Consider the following 22,352-nt stretch of genomic DNA (forward strand, 5'->3'; position numbering starts at 1 on the left):
ACATGTATTGTTCTCTGATGAGTCCATCTTTACTGTTTTCCCCACATCTGGGTGAGTTACGGTGTGGAGAAGCCCCAAAGAAGCGTACCACCCAGACTGTTGCATGCCCAGAGTGAAGCATGGAGGTGGATCAGTGATGGTTTGGGCTGCCATATCATGGCATTCCTTTGGCCCAATAATTGTGCTAGATGGGCGCGTCACTGCCAAGGACTACCGAACCATTCTTGAGGACCATGTGCATCCAATGGTTCAAATATTGTATCCTGAAGGCGGTGCCTATCAAGATGACAATGCACCAATACACACAGCAAGACTGGTGAAAGATTGGTTTGATGAACATGAAAGTGAAGTTGAACATCTCCCATGGCCTGCACAGTCACCAGATCTAAATATTATTGAGCCACTTTGGGGTGTTTTGGAGGAGTAAGTCAGGAAATGTTTTCCTCCACCAGTATCACGTAGTGACCTGGCCACTATCCTGCAAGAAGAATGGCTTAAGATCCCTCTGACCACTGTGCAGGACTTGTATATGTCAATCCCAAGACGAATTGACGCTGTATTGGCCACAAAAGGAGGCCCTACACCATACTAATAAATTATTGTGGTCTAACACCAGGTGTTTCAGTTTCATTGTCCAAACCCTGTATGTGAACACTTCAGAGCCATAGGATGCGACACTTGCGCTAAATTAAAATTAAATAACTGAGATGTATGACTAAATGTTTCCTCACCCAAATCAAGAACCATAAAATAATGATGGTTGTATATGTTAGATGTTAGTTGTTGTTTTTTTTCCACAAAGTTGCATGCCCATGATGGGAGTTTGAGTTAATTTGGTTCTATAATGCTTAGTTTCTTAGAGATTTTTTTGAGGACACACACACACAGCCTCACACAGATCAGTTATTATCCATTGTCAAACACTTTTTAGATCACCATGACAGTGACTGGTGTAAAAGAATTTGGGATTTAACATATTCTGTCCATTAGAAAAGCAGACAGACAAAGAAAATTAAAACAAAATAAATCTTTTGGATTTATAAACTATAAGCCAATATCTTTCAAGGCCTGTTCTATTTGATTGTTTTATCTTTACTTTTTGTCATATCTTTTTTCCAGTGGTTATGTTCACTCTGACTTGGCTTTGGCTACAGCTGTAGACTAAAATAAACTGTCTGCTGTTTTTTGCTAACAAGGTACTTAGGTGTTAGAAGTTTAGGGGTGGGGTCTTCTTGATGGAGGATTGACTACAGGTGGAGTACTTACACCAATATATTATCTCTTTAAAATGTCTAATGATTCGGTGGAATCTGTTTGACTCTGAAGAAGGATTATGCTGAAACAGACCAGAATTTTGTTAATCTTTTAGACCATGCAATGTTAAAAAATTGTAGCTTTATTACAGACTGGCCAGTTGGTTGAGCAACCAACAAGTTTCCTGATGTTCCACATGTCTGACATTCTGAGATTTATTCATTTAAATATTTAGAAGCTTAATTGTGTTGCATAACAGATCCAATATGAGAAAAGAAACTGAGAATATTGTTGGAATCTATAAAGATTATCATCGGGGCACGTTTACAAAACCGCATCATTGTAAAACAGCTGGTTACTGTGTTGGACAACGTTATCAGTTTATGTTCAAGTGCTACAAAAATGACAGTGGACATAGCACATATAGGGAGAACTTGCACTGCATGAGTTATTCTATATGAACTTCACCACAGTGGGTTCAACATCCTCCAAAAACAGTAAAACTAATCTACACTGAGAGAAATTCACTCACCTGTACACATCCTAATGTCCAGTCATCGTTACAATCCAGACTTGTATCCAATCCACACTGATTACTGAGGGGGATTCTGAGTGAAATTTATTTTTGACCATTTAAAAATGTTTTTAATGAATTCCATTTAGCTGTTAATTGTTTTTGATTTGCTGACAGCAGCACAAATTTGTTATTTACTGTTAACTGAAATCTTTCTCTTTTTTTTTTTTTTACCCACAGCTATCCAGGAATCATTGCTGTAAGTAGTCATGTTATGTTGGTGGGGGCTTCTTGAATATGTCTCAAAATGGATTTCATTTAGACTGTTAATGCAGATCCTAGTGTCCCAGGCTGCCTCTTAAAGCAGTCTGAAGAAAACCTCCCAGAATGCATCTTGAGGGTGTTTACACCTGTATTTGGTGCTCTCTAGACACTAATGGGTAATATAGGGTGAATGTTTGCACAAGGCATGAATAGTGCTGACTAGTCTAGGCCAAAGAAAACATGTATTTTATAGAAGCATTTTACCAATGACAAACAGTAAAGCAACTCGAATTATTTCCCAATGGAAAAATCTCAGTTGGGTCCAAGTCAACAAAATACAGGTCCTTCTCAAAATATTAGCATATTGTGATAAAGTTAATTATTTTCCATAATGTCATGATGAAAATTTAATATTCATATATTTTAGATTCATTGCACACTAACTGAAATATTTCAGGTGTTTTATTGTCTTAATACGGATGATTTTGGCATACAGCTCATGAAAACCCAAAATTCCTATCTCACAAAATTAGCATATCATTAAAAGAGTCTCTAAACGAGCTATGAACCTAATCATCTGAATCAACGAGTTAACTCTAAACACCTGCAAAAGATTCCTGAGGCCTTTAAAACTCCCAGCCTGGTTCATCACTCAAAACCCCAATCATGGGTAAGACTGCCGACCTGACTGCTGTCCAGAAGGCCACTATTGACACCCTCAAGCAAGAGGGTAAGACACAGAAAGAAATTTCTGAACGAATAGGCTGTTCCCAGAGTGCTGTATCAAGGCACCTCAGTGGGAAGTCTGTGGGAAGGAAAAAGTGTGGCAGAAAACGCTGCACAACGAGAAGAGGTGACCGGACCTTGAGGAAGATTGTGGAGAAGGGCCGATTCCAGACCTTGGGGGACCTGCGGAAGCAGTGGACTGAGTCTGGAGTAGAAACATCCAGAGCCACCGTGCACAGGCGTGTGCAGGAAATGGGCTACAGGTGCCGCATTCCCCAGGTCAAGCCACTTTTGAACCAGAAACAGCGGCAGAAGCGCCTGACCTGGGCTACAAAGAAGCAGCACTGGACTGTTGCTCAGTGGTCCAAAGTACTTTTTTCAGATGAAAGCAAATTCTGCATGTCATTCGGAAATCAAGGTGCCAGAGTCTGGAGGAAGACTGGGGAGAAGGAAATGCCAAAATGCCAGAAGTCCAGTGTCAAGTACCCACAGTCAGTGATGGTCTGGGGTGCCATGTCAGCTGCTGGTGTTGGTCCACTGTGTTTTATCAAGGGCAGGGTCAATGCAGCTAGCTATCAGGAGATTTTGGAGCACTTCATGCTTCCATCTGCTGAAAAGCTTTATGGAGATGAAGATTTCATTTTTCAGCACAACCTGGCACCTGCTCACAGTGCCAAAACCACCGGTAAATGGTTTACTGACCATGGTATCACTTTGCTCAATTGGCCTGCCAACTCTCCTGACCTGAACCCCATAGAGAATCTGTGGGATATTGTGAAGAGAACTTTGAGAGACTCAAGACCCAACACTCTGGATGAGCTAAAGGCCGCTATCGAAGCATCCTGGGCCTCCATAAGACCTCAGCAGTGCCACAGGCTGATTGCCTCCATGCCACGCCGCATTGAAGCAGTCATTTCTGCAAAAGGATTCCCGACCAAGTATTGAGTGCATAACTGTACATGATTATTTGAAGGTTGACGTTTTTTGTATTAAAAACACTTTTCTTTTATTGGTCGGATGAAATATGCTAATTTTGTGAGATAGGAATTTTGGGTTTTCATGAGCTGTATGCCAAAATCATCCGTATTAAGACAATAAAAGACCTGAAATATTTCAGTTAGTGTGCAATGAATCTAAAATATATGAATGTTATATTTTCATCATTACATTATGGAAAATAATTAACTTTATCACAATATGCTAATATTTTGAGAAGGACCTGTATTACTAGTACCTTTTTAAAATGGCAGACATTCAAATCTAGCCTACACATGTAAAATGAGATGTTTTTTCAGAATAGTCCACACTCTTTTATCCCACCAACAGAACAGATGTTGGTGGGTTTTTTTTAAGTTGTAAATAATTCAGATCCAAATCTTACTCTATCATTCAGTGATTATTTTCTGTAAAATCAGTTACCCCTGGCGGATAAAAAAAAATACATGGCTCTTTGAAAGGAGTGGATTTATAAGGTCCAACTGTCATCAAGGAGCCATTAATCCCATTTCTAGTTGACACCCGTAGACTCTATTTTTCTTTTTTGTAAGTCTTTGGACTTTATTAAATTCAACATAATCATGATACTACCTGCAAATTGCCTCTGCTTCAGTCCTACACTACAAGAACAATGAATGAGAAATGGGTGATCTCTGGTAAAGTACAACACAATAATTTTAAAAAACTTGAAATATTATCCCTGATCTATGGTACCACAGTATGCAGATATTTTTTTTTTTTTTTTCAGTGTCATCAGTTATTGTGTAAGTTTGCATCAATGTTGGGCACATAAAGAATAAGAATAATAGAAGAAGAAACTGTTTTAGGACACATGGGATCTGTTTTTCAGAGATTCACAAATATTACATCTTACAGATTGTAGAACTTACAATTTCCTCTGAATTTTCTTTTTTTACACTCTTTCCTATTCACAGTAACAGCTTTCAAATTGTCCATTGCTTTTTGTCTTTTCGCCATAATAAGTCATATTTCACTCTATTATAGACTGATGTTGCTATTCAGCCAGCAACTACCTGACACATTACACTGGTTTAAATGAAGCCGTCCCTCCACAGTCTCACTGTAATTATGATGAAATACTAATTAGGCCAGACCTGACCTGTGCAGCATGCCCACGCTCTCAAATGTCTACTCCAGATGGCAGCAGGTACAAAAGATGCTTGTGAAAGAGACCTTTGTGCATTAGGACAGAAAGGACCTGTCCTACTGGAACATTAGGATTCAAAACATGCCTCAATCACTGAAGATTTTAAATTAGCAATCTGGTCAGTGTTCAAAAAGGTTTTATCATTTGAAAGAAGGAAAAAATATATATTGTTGCATATCCAAATGTACAGGCTTATGTTAGGCTTACATTAACTATTTAAGAATTTCTGCACCTACCTTCATGGTTATCTTTTAAAGCATTTAGAGGCAACTTTCTGACGTCCAGTATAATACCTCTGTGGTTAAGAAAGACCAAAAACATCGGTCTAATAGCAGAGAAAATGCAATTTATTTCTGTTTTTGTGAAGGGATATTGTTATACTTGAAATCAGATTGTTTTATATTGTTTTACAAACAATAGATTTCGTAAATATCTAGTTACAGATTGACCCTATTTCATTTTTTGTACAGAGACTACTCTTATACAATCATTATACAGCTTTTGTGCCCCAGCCTGCACTGTTTGTTCCACTTTGAGGCCACGCTTGTCTCAGAAACCTTTCCAAATCTTTTCATTTCTTTTTATATTAAATAATTTTGTGATCAAGTGATTTTTTTTTCAGTAAACAAAGCCCAATGTCTTATTCCTTTGACAGAGTGAACACTTTTCTTCTTTTATCAATTCTAAGATCCAACTGATTCAATTTCTGTTTTAGAGTACTATGATTAACCTTGAAAGAAATTGTCAATCTAGCCACAATTTGACGGTCCCTCTCTACCTGGAATACCAACATAACTTCTGACACTTTCACTTAGGTCTAAATCATTTCCCAGTATCACAATGCTGTTTCATACATAGTGATCTTATGAATGATAACAGCAAAAATATCCCTAAATACAGTCTAGCAGAAATACACTAAACTCTCCTCTCTTCAAACCTCTGGGATTTGACTGCTGCAGCACAACTTATCATCCTCTAATAAACAGCTTATTTTTTTTCACATCTTTGCAGTCTTTTCTTAACTGTTCTACAATTTTTCAACTTTTCTTATGCACTCTTATCAATTCAAAGAAACAGATGCTAGATCAGATAATAAATAAAAAAAAATTATTTCATGCATTGACAAATTAAAATATTGATCTTTATTTTCTTGTCACACTATTGCACATGCGTGGCTTTTCAATAACATATGAAGATATGACGCCCTGAATAGTTCTCCAGCATTCCCTACCTAGGCATCTGATGCTGTGGTATTCAGAGTATAATCTTCAGCTAAGCCAGACTGTGAATGTTTTTTGGTAAAAATGTCCATGAAATTAGTTTTTTTGACTTATACCATATTCATGACGTACATATGTATGTACAGAATTTATGCAAGTCCTACTCGAATATCAAGGACCTAATGACATTGTTACTTAATCTCACCAGGTGCTTTGCAAATACCCCATCTGGACGGATAAGGATTCACTCACCTCACCGTGCCGAATGCTTGAAGTAGCTCTAAAATTATAGCAGTCTGATCCATTTTCTGATTAATACCCATACTGTTTTACTCATAGACTGTTAATAGTGTTTTGAGCTTTTATCACTAGATGGTCAAGAATCAATGATTAAATTGAAATAAATAAATAAATAAATAAATGGGCATGTCACAACACAAGTACCTTACTCTGGAAACTGTGCATTCTACACCCTACATTCCAATGCTCTCATACAACTCAAAATGGGGACACATCATAAGAAACATACAGTACACATCTCAAGCAGTCGCGATTGCTCTAAGACTCCAAAGGAAGCTCAGCTTCCCCTAAAATGTCAAAAAATAAGTGATCAAATATATAATGTGTGTAAAGTACATACCAAAAGTTTGGACACACCTTCTCATTCAAAGAGTTATTATTTTCATGACTGAATATTGTAGCTTCCCACCGAAGGCATCAAAACTATGAATTAACACGTGGAATTATATACTGAACAAAAAAGTGTGAAACAACTGAAAATATGTTTTATATTCTAGGTTCTTCAAAGTAGCCACCTTTTGCTTTGATAACTGCTCCGCACACTCTTGGCATTCTGTTGATGAGCTTCAAGAGGTAGTCCCCTGAAATGGTTTTCCAACAGTCTTGAAGGAATTCCCAGAGATGCTTAGCGCTTGTTGGCCCTTTTGCCTTCACTCTGCGGTCCAGCTCACCCCAAACCATCTCGATTGGGTTCAGGTCCGGTGACTGTGGAGGCCAGGTCATCTGGCGCAGCACCCCATCACTCTACGTCTTGGTCAAATAGCCCTTACACAGCCTGGAGATGTGTTTGGGGTCATTGTCCTGTTGTAAAATAAATGATGGTCCAACTAAACGCAAACCGGATGGAATAGCATGCCGCTGCAAGATGCCGTGGTGGCCATGCTGTTTCAGTATGCCTTAAATTTTGAGTAAATCCCCAACAGTGTCACCAGCAAAGCACCCCCACACCATCAACACCTCCTCCTCCATGCTTCACGGTGGGAACCAGGCATGTAGAGTCCATTCGTTCACCTCTTCTGCGCCACACAAAGACATGGTGGTTGGAACCAAAGATCCCAAACTTGGACTCATCAGACCAAAGCACAGATTTCCACTGGTCTAATGTCCATTCCTTGTGTTCTTTAGCCCAAACAAGTCTCTTGTGCTTGTTGCCTGCCCTCAGCAGTGGTTTCCTAGCAGCTATTTTGACATGAAGGCCTGATTCACACAGTCTCCTCTTAACAGTTGTTCTAGAGATGTGTCTGCTGCTAGAACTCTGTGTGGCATTGACCTGTTCTCTAATCTGAGCTGCTGTTAACCTGCGATTTCTGAGGCTGGTGACTCGGATGAACTTATCATCCACAACAGAGGTGACTCTTTGTCTTCCTTTCCAGGGGCGGTCCTCATGTAAGCGCTTGATGATTTTTGCGACTGCACTTGGGGACACTTTCAAAGATTTCCCAATTGTTCGGACTGACCGACCTTCATTTCTTAAAGTAATGATGGCCACTCATTTTTCTTTACTTAGCTGCTTTTTTCTTGCCATAATACAAATTCTAACAGTCTAGTCAGTAGGACTATCAGCCTTGTACTGTATCCACCTCCTGCACAACACAACTGATTGTCCCAACCCCATTTATAAGGCTTGAAATCCCACTTATTAAACCTGACAGGGCACACCTGTGAAGTGAAAACCATTTCAGGTGACTACCTCTTGAAGCTCATCAACAGAATGCCAAGAGTGTGTGGAGCAGTAATCAAAGCAAAAGGTGGCTACTTTGAAGAACCTAGAATATAAGACATATTTTCAGTTGTTTCACAAGTTTTTTTTCAGTATATAATTCCACATGTGTTAATTCATAGTTTTGTTGCCTTCAGTGTGTGAAGCTACAATATTCATAGTTATGAAAATAAAGACAACTCTTTGAATGAGATGGTGTGTCCAAACTTTTGGTCTGTACTGTACATACTTTAATCTCTTTATTTTTAGATCCCCTTAAAACATTTTTAGATATGCACACCAACATGGTAAGATAAGAAACACAAGAACAGCATCTTAAATCATAGCACATCACTTTTTCACTGTGCCCACATCATTGTGTATACAATGGTGTATTTTGATTAAGAACAAGTCAATGCTTCAGTTGCCCATTAAAAATTCCAATGCTACACATCTATCAAAATCAGGCAGCTTGAACAGGCAGCTGGAAATGCCATCCATCCATCCATCCATCCATCCATGGAGTACACCTTAGACAGCTCGCCAGTCCATAACAGTACAACACAGGGACACAGACCATGCACATTAACCTATTCCTCAGAACACCTTAGAGTTACCAGTTAACATAGCATGCATGTTTTTGGACTGTTCAAGGAAGCAAACGTTCCCAGAAAGAACCCATATATGCACTTGGAGAACATGCGAACTCTATCTAAAAAGACTTCAGGCCAGGATTATATTCTAAGATCTTCTTGCTACAAGGTAAAAGTACCAAGAACTGTAACACCTTGCAGAAACTATTAGATTCCAGTTGGTTAAGCATTCTGAGCTTACAACACATTTATTTCATCCATTACAAAAGGCACCTTTGCTCAAAAAGTCTCTGACTTCATTCCCACTTGCCCTTTTAGCAGGCTAAGTACCTTGAGCTTCTGTGTTCAGGGGTCCAAGAAATGCTAATCATGCATTAGATGCATCTATTGTATCAGTAAACTTTATTTATTTAGTTAGATACTCAAAAAAACTAGATACTTTTGCAAGTTAAGCAAGTGTTTCATAATTATTCTGTCCAGTTTGAAATTGTGTTACTAGAGGGTTAATCTACTGGTGTAATGTTTTTCTGTGTTGATTATAATAATCCCTAGCTTTGAAACAGTTCAGCATTGGGCAGCCCTCACAACTTAGGGCCACTTGGCCTGTATCGTGACTGCGGGAGCTTGCCTCCACGCAACCAACAAGCCCGCCGCTCAATTACGCACGTACAAGTTTTCATACAATCTTCGGTCATGCCGAGTTCTAACCCGGGGAGAGCCATTCAAAATTTGGCCGGAATCCGACCTTCCAGATAGTAGCTGCAATCACTTCCTGTTTGGGGCTGAAGGACTCGTGAAGATTTCCTGTCATGCTTTGAAAATATCATCAACATTATTATTTCTCATTAGATAAATACAAACAAAACTGTTTAGACCCTTATCTGACTTGCTGTTGTTCCCAACTCAGCAATCTAACTTGTTTAGAACTGCCTTCAGCAGCAAAAAAATCAACACCCCACTGTGTCTGGCATTTAGCCACTGTTGGTTAGCTCAGTGTTGGGAGACAAAAATTACTGAATTAGGTGGAGCCAGTTTTGTGCAAACTTCAGGTTCTGCCATCTCCAGAGAAATACAAATTGTATATTTTCAGATTTTAAAACATTGTTTGCCACATGAGAGGCATCGAAATCTTTCAGTCTGAAGTCGAAAACTTCTGTGCATTTGATCTTTTGTGCACCAAGTACAGCATGTGTCTGCAGCTGTGTGGAATTCCATCATTTGTTTTTTTTAAGCTACCTGTAAGCTTGCAGTAGCTGTTGTTATTATAGGTGAGATGAAAGGGTGTTGCAGATAAACGTTTACACAAAGGTTTACACAAAAGCTTTAACATGTCTAATGGTGGAAAAAAGTTCAATTTCACCTCTCAAAAAAGTGCATTTCACAAGCTTGAATGGAAGCACCACTCCACCATTTACTCATTCTAAATGTAAATGTATTGTTCTTGTTATGTTTATCACAAAGCTAAAGATCTGAAATTGAAAGAAAATTTGAAAATTCTACTCTAACCTTTCTACTTGGCGCAAATTGTTAAAAATAACTGGAGATATTCTAAAGGTTTTGGGTTTTTTATGTTAAATTAAAATAAAGAAAATTTTATTGGAAACTAATGATGAAAATGTTCATACATCCTTAGATTAAAACAATATATGTTTAAACATTATGTTTAATGTAGCACACTTATATTCTTAGTGATCAGATTATTTATAAATACACATAATTTGTCAGGTATGATGTTATAGCTTGAAAAAGGTTTTCTTACAGTCACCAGCCACTTTAGCCACATTAACTACATATATTCACTTGCTATTTACCACATAAGACAATCACATGGCAACAAGTCATTACATTTAATATGGAGAAATGTCCTAATAAGTTCTCATGGTAAAAGGTCTTACAATATTAAAACGTAACAATATTTCTTGTCAAAGTGAATCTGGTTTTAAGAAGGGCTATCCAGTTGTTGTGAGCATCAACTTCATCTGATGAAGTAAGTCTATTACTTTGGTTGTTTGAGGTTCTTAATTTGAAGTAAGGAATTAAGTAGTTCCTTTTTTACCCAATTGTGTTGAAAGAACCTCCTCACAAATTGCTCATCAGGCTGGCTGACAGCAAATGACAACAAAAGCATTGAATAATCTTTTCCCAGAGTTTATGTGGTGCATCAGATACAAAAAAGAAACAACGATAGAGTGAGAGACATGAGACAAAGTGCTGTTGGAGTGCCATGACTGGCTACTAGTTATCAAATGTACAGTTTTTGCCATCTCTATTTGCCTTTCGTGTTTTGTGAAAGGACCAATGCGGTGAGGGAGCTTGATGTCAGCTTACCTGAGTATTCTTGCAGGCAATTATCCATTCCTATATGACTAAAGAGTACTCACCTTCTGGTGGCTACTTCCACCAGGATAATGCACTATTTCACAAAGCTCAAATAGTCTCAAACACATTTATTTAAAAGTGAGTGCAAGGTAGTCACCAGATCTTGACCCCAATAGAGCATCTTTAGAGGGTGATGGAATGGGGGGTGTACTCAATGAAGATGTGATTGTATGTTTATGCTTGCAATAAAAAATGTGTGGGGTTTGAGAAGTAAAGCAACAAGACATAACTTACAGAAATGTAGGTCAAGTATTTATTTCATAGGTATCATTATTAAAAGGTGTACACAAGAGTAGTTTTAGGTAAAAGGCAGCTGCAGATCCCTCCAGAGGTTTTTCTGTGTGTGTGTCTGCTTCTCACTTGTTTTTAAAGCTTTTTCTGTTGTTTCAATAATATATGCCATATATGCTTGCTATTGAGTCTAATGTTTTTGGTGTGGGATTTGTGCTGGATTAAGCTTCAAAAGAATGGCTTACAATCTGTTGTTTGGCACTGGTGTGCTCTCTTCCCCATAGGGGGGCTTGTTTGCAGCAGTTTCTGTTTCTAAGAAAATAGAACCAAAATTGTGTAATTTTATATTATTTTGAAATTGTGTGAAATGTATGTAATTTGAGAGGCATTGATTTCAAACAATGTGAATTGTTTACCTTATGGCTCCACTCACCCACACAACAGACATCTTGTTTGACTTAGAGATTCGAGACACATGATTTCTTAAAGAATTGTGATGAATGAATTATATTCTTTGTTCAACAATTTTGTCTTAATCAATAAGCTTTATCTGTTAAATCAAATTAAGTGTGTTTTCCCTGATTTTGATGATGTATTTAATTTAATTATGCTTAGCTGAATACATTTTCCCATATTTTTATCAGCCCCAATTACAAGTCTTTCATCACTACCTCTTCCCTTTGAATCATTGGTGGCATAAAGGGCTGTGCACACTGGTTAATTACAATATGCTGTCTCTCTCATGGGTAGAACAGCACTTGTGCAGCATCTCAACGGTCCTGGTTGCATATAAGCAGACAATGGCGCAGTCTAAACCTGCGTACAATGCTTACACTTATCTTCACAGTCCTGAAGGTTACAGAGGAGAACGACTGAGGTAAATGGAAAACGCCCACCACCAGTACTATTGCCATAGTACACAGGCCAACAGTGTTTTGTGTTCTTGATGCTTAACCAGTTTACATCACAATTGCAGTAATGTGGGATGATGGCTGATATGAATAGAGGTTAAACAAGCCTGAACAATTGGCATGGATTGTTATCAATTTTCACTGAATGAGGAAACACATAGCATCCTCATGGAACTAACAAGATGAAAAAAGTTTTACTTTTCAAGACATGAAATATTTATTTTCAAAACAGCGGGGTCATTTATTTAACCCCAATGCTAGATTTATGCCAGAAATTGGGCAGTTTTAACAAAACAATGGTTCAAAAATTGGGAACCAGTTTGTTGGGTTAGAGAAGTGACAAGAAGGATGATGATCATTCTTTAAAACCTGCAGTTTTTAACTACAATAAGCCTTTGACTTTTGCTCCAACGATGGCACAAAAGATTTTGTTGGGCAGTGTGACTGTTGGGACCCTACAGCCACCCATGGCTGTGGTCCCAACAGTGACAATGACAAATATTTTATTCTAGCATATCACATTCTAGCATATTTGTTTTGAACAGACTTAACTTCACTTTCACATAATGTATATTAATCTAACCTGTTGTCTGTGGACAAAAATAATAACACAGCATGCACTAAAGAATGACTGTTCTTTTTGTGCAATATAAAATACTGCATAAAGTTCCTGACAGTATCAACCCTTAAATTGCTGTTACAGCTGGTGGCAATGTTATGGTAGAAGTTTGTAATGGACCATTTTATACTGGGGTTTTAAGTGATATATTAAAACTACTGGTGGTTTCCTTGAGCAGACATTGCTAGACCAGACCCTGCTTATGCTATAATGTTTTCTAAAATGTAAGAATTACGTAGATAAAGATTATGTGGATATAGATAGATAATTGATTTTAACCCAGATATATAGATAGCCAGTAATTATTCTATTCTACCCACATTTTATAGCCTTGACGTTATACACAATTTTATTCATCAAACAATTTTTGGAGATTAAACACCAAACACAGTATGCTGCATTAAACCTATAATCCAATCCTTTAGTATTAAAACAATCCAGGCCTGGATCAGTCCATATTTGACCCAGGGCAGGATTTGCAGAAATCACCCAAAATGTGGAGTTTTTTACCCCAGCAATTTTAGAAGTTTGGAAAAGTAATTTACCCGACATTTAAAACTGCTAGAGAAAAATAATTTCAGTTAACTTAATAAAAATATCAAATATCTTAGCCAAACAAGATTGTAAAAAAAAAAAACAACAAAAAAACCCCAACTTTCTCTGGTATATATATTGTATGAAACGTGAAGTCTGCTTCTGCAACAAAACCTCAATACTTTACTAACTAGCACTAACATTCAGAAAACAAACAAAAAATATTACGAGCTTGAGATTTCACTGTTTATCACAAGCTAATCAGAATTAATAAAATCAACTGATATCATAACAAAATAACCTATGCAGCTATTGGCAAATAATTATTGCTCTTGAAGAGTGAACAATGTGAAAGTTCAACAACAAAATTGTGAGAAATTTGTTAAAGTCGAAGCCTGAACAATCAACAGTACCCTCTTAATGTTATGCTTATTTGAATGAGATGCAGTCCAACAGTAATCTGCAATATGAAGAAACAACAAAAATGCCAGAAATAGTGTTTCTTAAAAATAACTTGCACCCCTAAAAATGTTTTTTTTCAAAATTAAGGTTATGAAGATAGTGACAATGTTGAATGTGCATTAAATTAACAAAATCAAAATTTTCTTCATATAAATGTATAAAAATGATTTTACTCACCAGTGAATTTTGAACAGTTCAAAGCAACCTCACTGTGTCCTGTCTCTCTTGCCACCAAACTTAAAAAAAATTGGTCATGAGGTTGCAGATAAGGACTGCAGGCCTTTTTGGAGAGGAACTTTTCATAGGTAGTAACTCCATGAGCATGCTTCCAATAGATGGGGTGATGAGCCGTGAAGACCATAAGATGACCAGTTAATTTGCTGAAGGCTTTTTTGAGTCCACTGCTGGTACTAATGCTTGACTTGTACAGAGATTTTCACCAATTGTCATTCAAGCCATGATCTCCGTTCACTTGAATATTCCTTCAAATCAAGCTAGAGGAAACCAAATGAGTATCTGAAGGAAAACAGAAACTGAAGGGTACAAGGTAAAGCTAGAAAAAAAACAACATAGTATTCCAGAAGTCATATTGGTGGTGGCATTGGAAAGGTGTGTTTATTCCAATCTTTATCTCCTGATCCTTGTTTTTGCGTCCAACTTGTCTCCAGCTGTGGTGGGGGCATTGAGTGATAGAGAAGTGTTGAGTGCTGCTGCTGCTGCTGCTGCGTTCTTCCTCCTACCAGCAGTCTCTGCCCAAATAAATGCCTGTTCTGTCACAGTTCTCTGCTGCAATGCATTAGATTCATCCTTCCCCTCATGCACTCCCTCTCTCATGCTAGCCTCCTCCCTTCCTGTTCACTCTTATCCGTTTACTTGAGCTCAGTCACATGTGAGGAGACATAGAGGGAGTCCAGAATACAAATAAGCTTCCTTAACGAATTAATTGTTCTCGAAGTTGATGTTTTTTATAAGTCAGAGTGAAGGAGGAGCTGGATTGAGTTTATATAATCAACAGATCACTCATGTGATGTCTTTGATAAGTTGTACTGACTCAGTGAGCATTGGTGTGAGTGTACATCTATTCTTATCTGGAACAAATGCTTAATGATTGTCAGTATCCTAAGCATTTAGTAGACAAAAAAGAGAATCCAGTACTTAGTACAGGACCTTCTCAAAATATTAGCATATTGTGATAAAGTTCATTATTTTCCATAATGTCATGATGAAAATTTAACATTCATATATTTTAGATTCATTGCACACTAACTGAAATATTTCAGGTCTTTTATTGTCTTAATACGGATGATTTTGGCATACAGCTCATGAAAACCCAAAATTCCTATCTCACAACATTAGCATATTTCATCCGACCAATAAAAGAAAAGTGTTTTCAATACAAAAAACGTCAACCTTCAAATAATCATGTACAGTTATGCACTCAATACTTGGTCGGGAATCCTTTTGCAGAAATGACTGCTTTAATGCGGCGTGGCATGGAGGTAATCAGCCTGTGGCACTGCTGAGGTCTTATGGAGGCCCAGGATGCTTCGATAGCGGTCTTTAGCTCATCCAGAGTGTTGGGTCTTGAGTCTCTCAACGTTCTCTTCACAATATCCCACAGATTCTCTATGGGGTTCATGTCAGGAGAGTTGGCAGGCCAATTGAGCACAGTGATACCATGGTCAGTAAACCATTTACCAGTTGTTTTGGCACTGTGAGCAGGTGCCAGGTCGTGCTGAAAAATGAAATCTTCATCTCCATAAAGCTTTTCAGCAGATGGAAGCATGAAGTGCTCCAAAATCTCCTGATAGCTAGCTGCATTGACCCTGCCCTTGATAAAACACAGTGGACCAACACCAGCAGCTGACACGGCACCCCAGACCATCACTGACTGTGGGTACTTGACACTGGACTAACGGCATTTTGGCATTTCCTTCTCCCCAGTCTTCCTCCAGACTCTGGCACCTTGATTTCCGAATGACATGCAGAATTTGCTTTCATCCGAAAAAAGTACTTTGGACCACTGAGCAACAGTCCAGTGCTGCTTCTCTGTAGCCCAGGTCAGGCGCTTCTGCTGCCGTTTCTGGTTCAAAAGTGGCTTGACCTGGGAAATGGCACCTGTAGCCCATTTCCTGCACACGCCTGTGCACGGTGGCTCTGGATGTTTCTACTCCAGACTCAGTCCACTGCTTCCGCAGATCCCCCAAGGTCTGGAATCGGCCCTTCTCCACAATCTTCCTCAGGGTCCGGTGACCTCTTCTCGTTGTGCAGCGTTTTCTGCCACACTTTTTCCTTCCCACAGACTTCCCACTGAGGTGCCTTGATACAGCACTCTGGGAACAGCCTATTCATTCAGAAATTTCTTTCTGTGTCTTACCCTCTTGCTTGAGGGTGTCAATAGTGGCCTTCTGGACAGCAGTCAGGTCGGCAGTCTTACCCATGATTGGGGTATTGAGTGATGAACCAGGCTGGGAGTTTTAAAGGCCTCAGGAATCTTTTGCAGGTGTTTAGAGTTAACTCGTTGATTCAGATGATTAGGTTCATAGCTCGTTTAGAGACCCTTTTAATGATATGCTAATTTTGTGAGATAGGAATTTTGGGTTTTCATGAGCTGTATGCCTAAATCATCTGTATTAAGACAATAAAAGACCTGAAATATTTCAGTTAGTGTGCAATGAATCTAAAATATATGAATGTTAAATTATCATCATGACATTATGGAAAATAATGAACTTTATCACAATATGCTAATATTTTGAGAAGGACCTGTATATAACATTTTAAAATACTAGATAGCAGATATATGATTTGGTCTGAGTGCAATGCATTTTACTGCAAGGTAAGATATTTGCAGAAACACGGTTTGAAAATTATTCAATAACTGTAAAAAAAAGTGTTTGCTGCAGTGCTAGAAAATCCTCCCTTAGTGCAAAGTGTCAGGATATACTTCAGGGCACTCCAGTAATGAAATTAGCCTAAGTTAATTTACCATAATATTAATTTCATTAGCTGCAACTGTGCATATTCTACTGCAATATGTAAAACACAATCTCATGGAAGAAATCATTAGTAGAAATGTCATCTCATCTTCTTTAGAAACCCAAAATTGAAAATGTGGTTTATTTTTTATTTTTTTTACATTACTCACTATAAGGCAACGTTGTCTTTGGTTTTGCTTCTACATTGATATCTAGGAAGAAGAACCCATGAGATTTATGTCTGGCAAATGATCATAATTCTGGTATCCATGCCAATAATGGTGTTAAACGTTATTCACTCTTGAACTATTACTTGTTAAAGTGTGGGAATGCAAAAAAAAATGTGAATGGATGTGCAGTCAGACGTGGAAGCTGTGACAGTGCAATATTTGAGCCTTGATGATGTTAATTATACTTTTGCTTGTCATGTCTGCAAGATGTGAGAAGATAATGTTACACCTGAATAACTGTAAATGTTTTTACAGCTCAATGCCTTGTATCCAGTACTGTGCAGACAACTGTTTCAGCCACACATCGGCAGTCATATACATCCTACACATCTACGTCTGACGTAACCCCCACTGTCTTTGTGGCATCTGCCATACACTACATTTACTCCACCCCCTTTTACAGAACCCCTAGGAATGCCAACTGGCATATAACAGGTTAGTGGAACAGTGTAAAAGGTAGAATGTGGCCAACTTAGCTAGACAAACCGGATAGAAAACCATTTTACTCACATAGCCATTTGGGTTATGCTGCCATATGACAGGCTATGCACTATTCTAGAGTTTCAAAAGTCTGTGACATAGTCCATGAGGTAAGCAGGAATCTGGCGGGCCTGACTAGGATGAGGCTCTATCAACAGAGGCCCTACTGGCGCAGCTGGTTTGGGTGGACCTGAGGCCAGAATTGTTGGCTGTGTAATAGGAAAGTCCCCATCCACATCCATTTGGTGCAGGTAAGTTGTGGCTGACTCCGTGGTGAACTGTGGAGAAATCTGCTTCACGCATGCCACCAGGAGCCATCGGCCAAGTGAAAGGTGGCTAGCCCCAACTGTTCCATGATCTGCTGAGGTGCAGACCAGGATGAAAACAGCTTGTGGGACTGATGGGGTCACAAAGGCAGTGAGATTGCAGTTGCCAGGATGTAGGGGAACCTTTAGGTAGCCCTGGCAATGGTCAAGCTTGGAGAAGACAGTTGCGCTGTGGAACATTGCAGAGAGCTACTCCACCGTTGGCAGCAGGTATTTGTCCTGGATCACTGCTTTGTTCAACTGCCTGAGATCAATGCAGGGGCACAGGCCTACCTTCTTCTTTACCACCACTAGGTTGGAGGTCCAGGGCGGGGAATCAATGCGCTCAATTATACCAACATTCAGGAGTTTCAACAACTCAGCCATGATGTCATTATGTAGAGCGAGGGGCAGCCAATGCAAAGGGTGAACAACATGTGATACAGCTGGGTGGACTAGCAGCTGGTGGTTGAAGGCAGTGAGGCAGCCCAGCCCAGTAAACAGTGATGGCCACTGATGTTGGCAGGGCATTGTCACCATCAGTATGGCGGTGCCCGTGTTGTCTGGAATTGAAAAGCCCAGGGTGCACAAGAGGTCAAACCCGAGGAGATTGGCGCCATGGCGAGACACCTGGAAAGTGAACGTTGGGAAAGTCATGGTGCCATAGCACACATAGAAAGTGACGGTGCCCACCATACCTATTTTAGTGTGTCCATAGCCACACAGTGCCTCTGCGGCCGCCTGTATCGTCCACCGGGGGAAGAGCCGCCTGACTGTGGACTCATTGAGCAGGGACCTGGAAGCAGCTGTCTCCAGCAGCAGTGGCAAAGGCACGCTGTCCAACTCCACTGAGCACCACTTAAATAGCTTGGTGGTGGAGTCTACAGAGTGAAAGTCAGTTGGACTCTGTGAGTAAGGTGAGCAGTGCTGGACAGTTGTGGGGGCAGGCACAGAGCAGCAAACTTTAAAGAAGCAGTTCAGTTTACCACAGCATTGACAGCTTTGCCCAAAGGCAAATGTGGGGTGGGAGGAAGAACCGCAGTTCCCACACGGTTGGGTTACTGTGGTACCTTGACATCCTGCCACATTCACCTCAGGCTCATCATGAGAGGAAGTGAGTTCGGGGAGCTGAGTCATTAGGGCTACGGTTTGTGCTACCACAGCAGAACGGAAAGGGGCTGGGTCGGAGGCCGTTAGCTGGGATGCTAACAGAACAGCAGACTCAAGCTGAAAGGCCTTGTCTAATGGCTTCGACAGCTGCAGATCGTCTGGCGACATAAACAGTTTCGCCCTTAGCTTGGGATTGGAGGTGTGTTCTGCTAGCTGGTCCTAAATCATTTCCTCTTCTAAACTACTGAACTTAAAGAGGCTAACCAAACACCTGAGGTCAGTTATATAATGGTGGACCGACTCACCTGGCCACTGCCGGCGCTGGCAAAAGACTATCTGGCGCACTATGACACTGTGTGGAGCAACAAAATGTCTGCCCAGCAAGGTGAAACCGTCATCATACTTGTCCGCCGTTCCAAAAGTTTGGAAAATCCGCTGTTCCTCCTACCCCAGGTTGTGGATAAGCATGGCTGCATCAGGTAACTCGATAGCCGTTACGAATGTCTCAAAACACTCTTTCCAACGGGGCCTTGGGATCTATTCCTTGCAGGCAGGGCAAGGAATGGACGCAGAGGTGAGAATGAGAGCTCCATCTTCGTCACCAATGTTGTATCCAGTACTATGCTGACAACGACTATGTGTTCACAGTATATTTTATTAACTGTTTCAGTGTCACATCTGCAGTCATATATATACTACACACTTATGGCTGGCGTAACCCTTGCTGTCTCTGCCATATGCTACACAATGATCCTGCTAAAGCCCAGAGGGTCCACTAGAGGAGCCCTATTACATTATTAAAGTTTACTTCATGCTATTGGCAAACACCTTTGGAAATAATGCAGGAAGTAGTGTGCTAAAACGGTAACAGTAACAAAAGATATCCTCAAGTTTACTAGATTTGAACTTTTTCAAGGCAAGTGTGCAAATACTGTCAGGTCAATTTCCTTTTTTAGTTTACTTGTATGGTAACAATGTTACATTATATTAGAAAATGTTTTGACATGAACTACCATTTTTTTTACATGGATGTGTATTCTTTGAAAACCAGTCAGTATTCATACCCCTTGAAGTCAACATTGAGTCACAAACCACAAACATCTATATGTTTTGTTAGGATTTAATGTAATGGACTGATACAAGTAGTGCATAATTCTGAATTTTACAAAAAAAAAAATTATACAGTATGGTTTTCAAATTATCTGGCAAATAAAAATCTGAAAAGTGTGTTTAATTAGTTATGCTATTTGACCAGAGCACTTGTTTCTATATTTTTGCAGTGGCCCGTATGGCTTCTGGCAAACTGCAAAGTCAAATTAATGAAAGGCATAACTAATAGTTCCTTGTGTAAACAGATTTTCCCACCACAACTATAGATTTATACAGCTCCTCCAGAGTAACCAAGGATGTTTTGGCTTCTTCTCTAATTAATGCTCTACTGAATTTAGGTGGACATTCATTCCTTGGTAGTGCTATGTTAGATAATTAAAGTTTGGGATATTCTGTTATAACCCAACTCTGTCTTTCTGAAGTGTTCCTTGGTCTAATGAAGATAATTTTTAAGGTTGCACTAGATTTTATTTAGGGGTAAAAAAATTACAGGAGGCAAAAAATGCAGGCCATACTTTTTGGTTTTTCATTTGTAAAAATGAAATTGAAAATCACATCTCATTTTCCTTTATTTTTTGTTGGTCCATCAAACCTTACAACAAAGCAACTTGACCTCATACACTGCATTCTGTTGTGTTAATACTTTTAATCTTGTTGTTTAAACTGGTCCATGGTAGATGGTTATAGATAAAATGCTTTTACTTGTTTATGTATAAAGATTTTTCTGAATATTCCAGGAATTTCTGGAAGTTCTATTTTGTCTTTGTTAATTTTGTCTTGCCAATATTTGATTATCTACACTATAAATAAAGTTAAAGAACTTGGCCAGTTTTACACTGAATTGTTGTATTCTACAGCTATCTATTTTACTCAGTTTTCAGCCCGTTCTCTATTTAATTGTTTGTTTTCATTAAAGGGTTTTGTATAAACTGATAAAAGCAGAATAAGCTGAAGCTAAAGTGACACAAACAGTGTAACATTTTTTCTGCAGGAGTCAACTTGGTAGGCTAACATGTATATAACCATTTTATTTTACAGGTATATTCACTTCTATCAAGTCTACTTCCAGTGATTGCTTTTGTAAATAGGCAGAGTAATTCTTCCCTATAGAATTTTGGATTAATTCAATTTTAAATGTGTTTGTATCATAATAGTGTCTCACACCATTTCCTAACATCAGATAACATAACTACATAACATAATCTAATACAGGCTATTCTACCAGCAAGGATTTATTTGCCAAATTGAATCTGCAGTCTGTATCCCAACACACTTGGGACTTTCCAATGTGTCAATCACCAGCAGAGGGTGGAGGACTGAGATGTTTTGTCCCACTCTGGTGTCCAAATACAAAAACACATTGAATTAGGTTTGATTGTGTTTCCTGATATAAAGTGTCTGACTGTCTATCACAATTAAACTAAATAGGCTTCATGAATCTGAGTAAACACCCCCAGGTATATTACCAAGGTTTGTTTGGGAGTAGCATCTGGAGATTCAAAAGCAACATTTCTCTTTGGAGAGACAAGCCAAATGAAGCACACAGGTCTGCAATTTTCAGTAAACGTTTAAAGTCAGTGCTCACAAATGGAGAAAAGTGGGAGACTGCTATAAATGGCATACTTCTCAGTTGCACACTTTGATACACACCTGCTTTAGAGTTACAGGACATGATGACTGTGGTAAATAGCTCTATACTGACTAAAATTCATGATTTAGGTAACACCCAGACTGTTAACATCCAAAGGTGTAAACAATAATCACTTTAGATTATCTTATACATTTTGCGGGCAACATAAAGAGCTCCTTTAGTTAGTTACAAAACACCAAATGGATAAAGTTGTGGAGTAGTTTAAAGCAGGGTTAGGTTTTAAAACAATATCCCAAGCATTGAACATCATATTGAGCATTGTTCATCATCTGAAAAAAAAGTATGGTGAAACTGTTGAGACATGGCCATCCACCTCAACTAACAAGCCAGTCAGAGAGCACTGAGATTATGCACTTCTCAAAACTATCCTTTATGGAAAAATGGTAAGAAAACAGCCATCATTCCAAGAAACCACAAAATGTTCTCCTTGCAGATTTCCATGAGCCATGTAGAGGACACAATATACCATAAGAAAAAATGTGTTTTGGGCAGATAGGACCAAACTGAAACTTTTAGGTTTATTGGCAAAATAATATGTATGGTGGCAAACTAGTACAGCACATCGCCCTGAACACAATATTCCTGATAAGAAACATGATCTTAACATCTTGCTTTTGT

The 22,352-nt window shown here is 38.9% G+C and overlaps 1 protein-coding gene across 1 annotated transcript in view; it reads right to left on the reverse strand.

The window, feature by feature from the left end:
• LOC124855429 (leucine-rich repeat-containing protein 4C-like) overlaps window positions 1–14,619 on the reverse strand; it is a 238,572-nt gene extending 223,953 nt beyond the window's left edge. The window contains exon 1 of the mRNA XM_047345333.1: window positions 14,048–14,619. The gene's annotated coding sequence lies outside the window, so the exon portion shown is untranslated. The remainder of the gene's footprint in view (window positions 1–14,047) is intronic.
• Window positions 14,620–22,352: the final 7,733 nt, after the last annotated feature.

This window comes from Girardinichthys multiradiatus, chromosome 2, assembly GCF_021462225.1.
Source record: "Girardinichthys multiradiatus isolate DD_20200921_A chromosome 2, DD_fGirMul_XY1, whole genome shotgun sequence".
Taxonomy (NCBI): domain Eukaryota; kingdom Metazoa; phylum Chordata; class Actinopteri; order Cyprinodontiformes; family Goodeidae; genus Girardinichthys; species Girardinichthys multiradiatus.